Here is an 11061-nt window from a genome sequence, read left to right on the forward strand (position 1 = left end):
TTATTTATGCAAGTGTTAGCTTAAAGAGTTCAAGGAGGGTTGGTTTGTTTTTGTGTTAGCAGGATATCCAACAAACCCCCTTCCAGCCGGCCGCAACGGTCCTACAAGGGTTACCACCCCCTAGGGTTTTCCACCTGCCTAACCGTAACTAGAACTTTTCATCACTTAGGGTTATCACCCCCTAGAGTTTTCTACCTGCCTAGAATCCACTAGGACTTTTGCCTAAGACAACTTAGGACTTTCTTGCAAGCTCAATCAACCTTGTTAGATCACAAGACAACTTTACTTTGGACCCTTTGAAATAATCAAAACACAGGTTCGATCATCTATTGCTTCCCGCACCAAAAAACTATTACGGTAGAATATACATTTAATTCTAAAGGTGATATATTGGATGAACATTGATCTACTCTGTCTCCTAACTTTTTTCGAAGTATATGAATTACTTGATGATAGGATGAGAGCTGCAAAAAGAATACAAGATATGTAATTTTCAAATGACCAAGTAGAAGACTTTGATATAAAAAAATTAATACTATGAGAATAAAAAATAAAAGTGAATAATAACGCCACTTTCTATATTAACAAGAATAAAAAGATAAATGTCCCCTAGGGATGGCCTAGTGGCTAGCATATAAGGTGTTGTCACCATGAGCTCTGAGGTTCGAATCTAGGCAAAGCCGAGGTAAATGTCTCCCTTATGTGCTAGTCACTATTCCAAAGGCTAGTAGTTGCCCATGATTTATCTCCTCCGTATTGGCCCTGGGACGGGTTGGCGGGGGTGCTGGGGGTGAGCGTATTCACCTTTCGCCACCAAGAATAAAATGATAAACGAGCTACTAGAATTCTCTTATATCATGTAGCAGAAGGTGATTTGCATGCCCCAGTGCCCCCATCAACTCGTCCCTAGGTCAACAGAGAGGATGTAAATCACGGGTGGCTACTAGCCATTAGTGCATGTGGTTAAGGAACAATTTATAGAAGTGTATATATATATTGTCACGCCCCGGGGGTAATCCCTGAAAGAAGAAATTTCGACAACATCTCCCCTGTATAGGTGACAATCTAAAACTTCCTACAACATACTCATACTCGGCCAACACGACCGGAACAATATATATATGATAACATACCACGCAGTTTAATAGTAAAACTAAACTAATGCAATGATAAGGAAAGTCATCTCAAAAATCCTACTCAACTACACTCATAAAGATCAAAGCTTATATATCCTACTCAACTACACCCATAAAACACAAATCACAACGACGCAAATAAAATCAACTCACCTCTTCTACCGTCCAAGCAAGCATATAGTAGAACATATCCAAATAAGTATAAAAAGAAAATCCATCAACAAATAAAAGACCATACAGTAATCCATAGAACAAAACTAGCACAAGTCTAAAGCATCATAAGAAAAACCAAATGACCAAATAAATATCCTCACGATCTACAGGGGAACTAGCGATTGGAACTCTCCAGACAGCATCAACCTGAAAATAGTAATTAATAGCAATGATCCAGGTAGATCGTGAGTCAACTCCTCAGCGGGTAACTACTGACATGCATAGGAAAAAAATAACTAATAGTACACCACAAGAAAAAAAGCCTAACAACAACGGTTTTTAACCGTTGTCGTAGCCCATTTTGAACTGTTGTTAAAGGCCGTGTTGTTAAAAGGGGTCCCCAAAGACAACAGTTTTTAACCGTTGTCTTTGAAAGCAAAGACAACATTTTTTACAACAGTGAAAAACTGTTGTCTTTTCCTTCAAAGACAACAGTTTTTCACCGTTGTCTTTAAGTGTTTACCTTTAATAATAGGGTCTTCAACAACAGTTTTAAACTATCTACGATAACGGTGAAAAACCATTGTCTTTTTTAGAAAAAAAATAAAAAAAAATAATACACAATTTTCCAATATTATAAATCATTCAAAATACTAAATTTCAAAATAAAATTTAATATACAATTTTCTAACATTCAAAAATAATATCTAAACATTATGAAGAAATTTCATAAGCAACCAACAAAATTTCATAAGCAATCAACAAAATGATAACACTATTAAAACAAAGGTAGAACAATATAACACAAGATTTTCTACTTAGATGTCGGTGAAGAGGAGGGATTGCAGCTCCTAGTGCTCCTTAATTTGTTAAAGTCTCTTCATTTTTTTAGCTTGTCGGCATTCTTCCCAATACTCTTGAAGACACCTATTCGAATAAAGATATATATTACAAATTAGCAACTAAACTGTACGTGTGATTCTAATTGCACTGCATAAATGTTACATAACCATAAAAACCATTTGATATAGTCATATAATAGAAGTGCAAAAAGCGTTATCTACGTAACATAAATGGTAACCTCTTGAAACAATATGGTGGCTCTTAAATTTCTTATTAAACATAATTTTCATTCTATGTCACTGCATACAAAGCTTCTATTATAAATCATGCAAACATTATTTTTCCCAGTGATCAAGCAGCATTAATTCTAAAAGGTACAATCTAATGCAAACGTTCCCACACACTCCATATGATGCTAAGGAGTAAGTCATACATTAAATTCTAAAAGAGACCATTAAAGGAAAGAATGCCTTAAATAAAAATGAATCCAGAAAGAGTAACAAAAATCAATGCAACATAATCTTAAAGAATAACATTATAGCAGGATAAAGATGCTAAAAAGAGTAGTAGATTGAAGAACAATCTATCATTGATCTAGACTTATTTGGTCAAAAAGTATGCTACAATCCTAAATTAAACATCATAGATGTATAATTCCATCAAAAGAACTAACTCGCTGTCCAAAAGTAAGTTAAAAAATGCATAAAATGATTTAGAGACCTAACAAAACCTAATCTTAATCTAATTAGAAAACTCTAATTAGCTCCACCCAACCTATTCATGAAAATCGAGACTTACTCAGTCTAAAACGCTAAATGTTGTACAATTAGGTAACTAGCCATGAATCTAAAAGAGTAGATGAATTTCATAGATGGCATGATGGTGAAGTACAGACACCACTACAAATAAGCTGTATGCAACCATAGTCAAGGGGTTATTTAAATGAGATTGTGTTACGTACTATGATTTGCAGCAGATACAAAAGGCATGGCAAATTATGAATGCTGTTAGCCAAGACATACTACCCTTCTACAGATTCTAGGAGATAAAATAACATATTGATCTGAGAAGAACAAGTTTTGTTGTTTATTGCTGTGAACCTGTCTATTTGAACGCTCATGCTGTGAATCTATCTATTTCTTAAATATTGAACATCCTCAATAATAACATATTTTAAAACTCTAAGTAGTTTTTATGCTCCTCTCATGATGCTCTTCATTGCGAGATTTTGGTTCCAAACTGGACAAAACTGTAATAATGTGAATGAAATGCTTACCAAGGGAAACAATTATGCTGCTTGTAAGAGCTAAACTGATTCTATGATATTACCTTTTCTGGATAGACTAAGTAGACAGATTCAGTGCCTTAAAAGTCATATGAAAAAATCACAGTATCAAGTGATAATGGAAGTGGCGAAGGGAGCAAACATCTTACTACCATATGTAAGAACGTATGAAGGAAAGCTAGATATAAAAGTAATGGTCACAAGCATTAGTAACATCGAGTGACCAAGGCAAGTCAACTTTTGCACAAGAGATGCAATTTTTCAGGAGGTCACAATCTGGAAAATGACATTTAGAGAAAAATTAAGTACCTTTTTGCCAATCATTCGCCCACCAGCACTATGAGCAAAGTATATATTGTAAAAGTGGCAGATGAAAGCTTGAGGATCCTTTTGAGATAGCTCCTCGAGATACTGGGAATAAGAAACACCAGGAGAAGAAGGCTCGGGAATGGTATGCCCTTGGTCCTTGAACCATTTTAGATCTTTAGCTAATTTTCCAGACCTTTACAAGCCAGTACTCCTGAACTCAGCATCTACAATACAATGGTTATGTATATACTGAACTATGTTCCAAATACATAATACTAGTAAATTGCCACAATTTGCCTGTTCCTATAAATAAAATCAAATTTTCTTTAAAATATCATAGATAGTAGTTTATCTTATTATTTCATCATTAGATCCAAAAAGCAGCTACCATGCAAGCACAAGCGTGTTATTGATAGAAACTAACAAAACCAGACTATCAGTTAGAAAGCAACAAATGCCCTGTTTTATTCCAATTTCCCATCCTTATTTTGCAACTACTTTAGCATCCATCAACTACTAAATTTTAACATAATATAATTTGCAGGCGACGCAACCACAAGAGGTCACCCACTGCCTTCATTTGGTTTGGATTGGGATGGATTTTTTTGACAGTCCATACGGCTGAATTAATAAAAGAAAATTCAACTGATACATACAAACTTTATCCTATGTAGAAGTGTAGCTGAACCTTTCTTGTTGAGCCAAAGGATTTATAAAAATGATGACTTGTATACTTGAAGCAAAATCTACACAGCAGTAAATATAACAGCTTTGAACGGTCAACGAAAACTTTAGCTGATGATGTTCAATTATTATATCTCAAAAGCTAAATTTGTCTGATTTCCCAATTGAATAAATCGCTTATCAGAGTTTGTGCTTTCTGTCCTCGATTAAACGTAAAAAGCTTAACAAGTAGAGACAACTAAGGACTTCATCAAAGATGGAAACCAAAACTTACACCAGGGATAGGCGGCCTTCTGGATGATCGTTTCGAGGGTATCATAAATGATCTTGCTGTCGACTAGAAAACGGAGGTAGCCCTCGATGGATGGTTCCCACTTAGCGATGGGCGGTGATTTAGACTCCTTCTCGCCTTCCTTCGCCTGATCCTTGGTGTGCATCTTCATAATTGAGAAAGGTAATAGAACTGCGAGTATCTACCAGGAAGAAGAAGAAGAAGAAGAAGAAGAAGAAGAAGATAGTGTTACGCAATGAACAAAGCCGACAGACACTTTTAACCAGTTGAAAGAAACTAGACGCGCCGCACAGGAACAACCCAAAACGGCACTGTGTTCTTCTTCAATGGGTACATAAAATCTGTCATCATGTCTTGTGCCACAAACCGATGGAAAGGTTCGATGAGATTTAGACATCCATCTACTATCGCGAGGAGGATGAGGATGACCCAGTCATGCATGTGGAACCTTGCAAGTTTAGCCCCATGGGATCTCAATGATTGACCTCCTAACTGAATATCTGGCATTGTAACCTGATTGTGGTGGAGAAAAAGAACTTTTCAATATCGACAAACTGTAAAGAAACATGCACAAACAAGATTCTGAAATGAGAAAACATACAATCGATTCTGTAAAATAAACCTTTCTCTTGTGAAAGAAAGGATTCCCCGGATCAAATTTGAAAGAATAAAACCTTTATTGGTAAGATGAGAAATTACTGAAGAACTCGACAGCTGAAGTAGGATCAAGAAATTAAAATTACAAGAAAACAAACACGAAAGAGGAACAAAACAAAGAGAAGCCTAAGAAGGTATATGATTGTTTTCCTTTGAAACTAAACGAGACGACACAACACTTGAACTACAATTCTAAGAAGGATCAGAAAAACATCAGAGGGGATTCTAAGAAAGCCAATAGAACTAAAAATTTAACAAAAAGAAAGCTTCTCACTGCTCTTCTCGGGTGTCAAAGAGAACTTGTTCGCCTCTGCAACCAACTTAATTATCACAGAACCAAGAGAGTCTCAAGAAGGAGGAGAAGTTTCCGAGTTGGTGAGCAGACACGGAGATTATTTTTGTTGCTCGCAGTTCTGTTTGTATCAGCTTGTTCCTTGCTTGAGCAACAAAAACAACACTTTTGTCTATGTCGTTGTTGCAAATAAAGGAAATAGTTTGTCGTACCTTTATCCATCATGTCATTTTGTGTCGATGATTCCAGTGGCAGAAGTGAGGAGGCACTAGTGAGGAGGCAGCGAAGATGGATGAAAGTCGAGGTGGCGAGGAGGAGGCGCTGGTGAGAAGGAGGCAACAAAGATGGCTGAAAGTCGAGGCGACGAGGAGGAGGCGGTGAAGATGGCTGAAAGTAGAGGCCGCGAGGAGGAGGTGGCGAGGCCGAAAGTTGAGGCGACGAAGAGGGCGGCGAGGAAGGAGGCAGCGAAGAGGGTGGTGAGGAGGGAGGCGGCGAAGAGGGAGGCGGCGAAGAGGGCGGTGAGGAGGGAGGCGGCAAGGGAGGCGGCGAAGAGGGTGGTGAGGAGGGAGGCGACGAAGTGGGCGGTGAGGAGGAGGCGGCGAAGAGTAGGGTTTTGGGAAAGAGACAGAAAAAAAACAAGGCGTAAACAACACTGACAGAAAAATGACGAAGGAGAAAAAGTGGCGAAAGAAAAAACAATCGCATTCAACAACATTTAATAGACAACGGTTTTTAAAAACCGTTGTCGTAATCCCAAAAAAGCGCACATAGACAACAGTTTTAAAAAAACTGTTGTCGTACCCTTTAAAAACCGTTGTTGTATCCCCAAAAAAACATAAATAGACAACAGTTTTTAAAAACCGTTGTCATAGGCCAAAAAAATTACTAAAAGACAACAGTTTTTGTTAAAACCGTTGTTAAAAGGCAAAAAGACAACGGTTTGGTATAAAACCGTTGTCGTTTGAGTGTTGTTGAATGACTTTTTTCTTGTAGTGGTAATAATTATGCGTACAGTCTCCTGATATAGGAATGATAAATGCAAAACTGAAATATATATATAGGAGAAAAACTGTACTAACCAGGACCTGGTGTATGGATAATAGATCGAGAGGTATAGAAATCCTGTATGCATGTCAAGCATATGCATCCACCAAATATGCAGCAAACAAGTGCAGCAAACACAAGCAATCAATGCATCAATGCGTATGATGTCAATGACATGTCCTGGTCACCCCTACTGCTAGTCAGCCGTCTGACACACGATGGTGAGACCGAGTGGGTAGGGTTGTGACAACCGTGCACTCTGCCATCATTGCTCCTGAGTGACCGAGTGGACGGGATGCTGTCGGAGTACACTTATCCTCCTTACCCAAAATCATAAGTTGGGGAGCTCAATGCTCTCATCTCCCTGAGCCAGTCCAGAGGAGGGATCTCTGTCGGCTACCACGCTGCGTCACACTACCCATGAGTGGACCAATGGAGCCCAACAGAGCAAAACTATCTGCCGACTACCACGCTGCGTCACCAGACCAGCGGAGCCTAATAGACCAGAACTGTCTGTCGGCTACCATGCTGAGTCACCGGACCAGCAAAGCCTAACAGAAGAACTGCCACACACCCTGCCTGACATACCATTAACCCATTAGTGGTGGTGTGTGCAGATCTATGTAACTGGTGATATGCTCAATAATAATGGAGCTGACTATCACACAGCATGCAATCATGCGAGATGATGCATGACACTAAGCATGGAAATATCCTGATCCTCTCTATCTCTACATAATGTGTACCATAGGATAAATAGATCTAATCAATGGTCTAGGTACACAGGGCAGATATGGTATAAAAACCTAGGTCCTAAACATAATAAGTCATGGTTATGTCACTACCCTTATAAACATATATAATCAGGTGGGTACTAACATGAAATGCAAAACAGGTAAGCAAAAACAAGCATGTAATAAGTATATGATAGTGACAAACTGATACAGATATGAAACATAATCATTACTATTTGTTAAAAACTACTATGTATATCAAATGGCATATCAAAATAGATAAGTCAAGGTACCCTCTCTAATAGAAAGGTCCAATCCGAAATAGATCCCTCGTCGAGACAACGTCTCGAATCAAAGTCCTGTAATAAATCGTACAGTTTAGCTAAGTTTAATTATAAGCAAAATAGCTAAACTAAATTATTTTCTCCAGGAACCCTAATTAAATAGTTAATCCCAGTTAACTATCCCAAATCCAAAACTTAGGGTTCCATTCCACTGTTTGATTACATTAAAACCTACACATAAACCTAATTCATCCACATATGATCCATTATATACCTCAAGCTCACCCGCTGTTGAACAAAGAACAAGGTGAGCTAATTACTGCTGGAAAACAAGGTATACCACAGCAAGACCTCCTTGTTGAAATCTTCCCCACAGCGCACAACACTTGAAACCTTCTCTGTGTTCAAACCATCCGATACCTAACCAATATAGTTGCGCCGATCTGGCCTCACGAAAACGACAGTGGCACCAGACTATCAGGACCATGGCACCTGCGATCAACGACATAGTGAGACCGCAAGAGATTGGAAGTGAATCTACACTAACAGGAACAAGGAATGAAATCTGGTGTAGCGAAAAAACAACAACCTTCCTGATGAAATCATTGATGTTTTGTTCGGATCCGACAGCAAGAGGAAATCTAGGGCACGAGAATAGCAAATCTCCAGCGATGGTCGGTGCTGCTCCGTTCGGCGGCAACCATGAATCAAGAACTAGGGCACGGTGCGATGGACACACGGTGTCGGTGCGATCAAGATGACAGAGAGATCAGTGAGGGGGTGCTCTGTCGGGGTGCATCCGTGTAGAGGTGGCCGAGGAAGAGAGGGGAAACGGGTGGATCGGGGGTCGGCGTCGGCTGTGGTGGCGATCGGCGCCGTCACTTGGCGAAGTGGCGGAGCAAGGGTGGCACGAGGCGTCTGCGTGCGTCGAGTTGTGAAAAGAGGAAGAGATCGGGATTTCGCACAGAGAGGGGTGGAGATCAGGAGAAGGGAGAAGAAGCGTGAGGCTTCCCTTGGCCATTGCTTTTGTACCGAAGGGGAAGAAACCGTCGCGGAACGGTTAGGGCAGATCGGGCGTGAGAGGAGGCTCGACGCGAGGTTAGGGCACGGGCACGCGAGGGAGGAAAAATAAGAAAAATAAAGATAAAAAAAATCAAACATTTCCTCGCTTAAATGGGGTAGCCTAAACAGGCTTTCCTGTGGCCCAATTTTTATCCTCATAACCGAAGTTATATGGTCTCCAAAAAATTTTTTAAAAATTCCTAAAAATTCTGAAAAATTCCCTTATGGTGATTCGCCCATTTTTGGTATTTTACATTCTCCCACACTAATAAATATTTGGTCCCCAAATTTTCATTATCTACCATCAGTAAGTATTAACAATAAATAGAAAGTATAAATGTTGAACGGAAAAAACCCACATACCTCAAGTAAAAAGGTGGGGGTATCAAGCTCGAATCATATCCTTGAGCTCCAGGTAGTCTCCTCATCCGAATGATGCTGTCTTCCGACTTTGACCAGTCGGATAGTCTTGTTCCACAGCCGACGCTCTTTCTGGTCCAGAATCCGTACCAGAACCTCCTCGTAGGTAATGTCAGGTTGAATATGAACTGGGATATCTGTCAGCGCATGTGCCGGTTCGGATATATATCTCCTCGGCATAGACACGTGGAATACGTCGTGAACGCCTGCCAGGGACGGTAATAGTGTCAGACGATAAGCTACCGCTCCAATCCTCTCCAAGATCTGGAAAGGTCCAATGTAGCGTGGAGCTAGCTTACCTCTGAGGCCAAATCTCTTCACCCCTTTCGTGGGTGAGACTCGTAGAAATAAATGGTCGCCTGTAGAGAACTCCAGGCGTCTCCGTCTCCGATCAGTATAACTCTTCTGGCGATCCTGCGCCTCTGACATCCTCCGTCTGATAGTGCGGACCAACTCTGCCTCATGCTGAGCTCTATGAGGCCCTAACAACTGGGTCTCCCCAACCTCATCCTAGAGGGTGGGTGTCCGACAAGGCCTACCATACAATGCTTCAAACAGTGCCATCTGGATAGCCGAATGAAAGCTGTTGTTGTAGGTGAACTCTACCAATGGCAAATGGTCCTCCCAACTGCCTCCGAAATCCAATACACAAGACCTAAGCAAGTCCTCTAGAGTCTGAATGGTCCGCTCTGACTATCCATCTGTCTGCAGATGAAAAGCTGTACTAAAACAGAGCTAAGTGCCCAAGGCTTGCTACAGACTTTGCCAGAATCTAGACGTGAACCGAGGGTCTCTATCCGAAATAATACTTAAAGGAACACCATGTAATCTGATGATCTTCCGGCAATACAGATCTGCCAATCGATCCAGGGAATCAGTCTTTCGGATCGCTGAGAAGTGCACGAATTTGGTTAATCGATCAATGATTACCCAAATTGCGTCATGGTCTCGTCGTGTCCTAGGCAAACCCGCCACAAAATCCATGGTAATGTGTTCCCATTTCCACTCAGGAATAGGAATCCGCTGAAGTAATCCGGCAGGTCTCTGGTGCTCCGCCTTTACCTGTTGACAGACAAGACATCTAGCTACAAATTCCATGATGTCTTTCTTCATGTCGTTCCACCAGTAGGAACGCCTCAAATCTCGATACATGCGGGTCCCGCCTGGGTGGATAGCAAAATGAGAATGATGAGCCACCGAAGTAATTCCTGAAAGATCGGGTGAGACTGAGGTACGCATAATTGGCCTCGAAAATATATAATACCCTCCTCATCTTGGGTGTACTCGGTCTGTTGCCGGGAAGCTATCTGGCTGCCAATGAACTGAAAATGTTGAAAACGACCTGGGCCTCTCGGATCCTCGTCCTAATTGACGACTGAGCAACCATAGTAACCAAAACATCTCGCTCTGTCTGTCCTTGCTCCTCAAGGCCCAACTCGGAGAAACCCTGAATCAAGTCCATGATTGAAGCCCGATGGCAAGCCAAAGTCCCTCTGAACTTCCTGCTGAGTGCATCGGCAACCACATTAGCTCTCCCCTGGTGGTAGCTAATGGTACAATCGTAATCCTTCAGGAACTCCATCCATCTCCTTTGTCGAAGTTAAGCTCCTTCTGGGTGAATAGATATTTGAGACTCTTATGATCCGTAAGAATCTCAAAGGTAATGTCGTATAGATGATGTCGCTAAATCTTCAAAGCAAAGATGATGGCAGCTAGCTCCAAATCATGTACTAGGTAGTTCTTCTCATGCTCCTTCAACTGATGAGAAGCATAGGAGACTACCCTGCCATGCTGCATCAGGACAGCGCCCAAACCCTGAAGAGATGTGTCGGTGTAGAGCATGAATCCGTCCTCTCCGGAGGGTAA

General features: G+C 40.8%; 1 pseudogene; it reads right to left on the bottom strand.

Annotated features, from left to right (window-relative positions):
* Positions 1–3663: 3663 nt before the first annotated feature.
* LOC121998445 lies at positions 3664–5209 on the bottom strand (annotated as a pseudogene).
* Positions 5210–11061: the final 5852 nt, after the last annotated feature.

Source organism: Zingiber officinale, chromosome 1A, assembly GCF_018446385.1.
Source record: "Zingiber officinale cultivar Zhangliang chromosome 1A, Zo_v1.1, whole genome shotgun sequence".
NCBI classification, from domain to species: domain Eukaryota; kingdom Viridiplantae; phylum Streptophyta; class Magnoliopsida; order Zingiberales; family Zingiberaceae; genus Zingiber; species Zingiber officinale.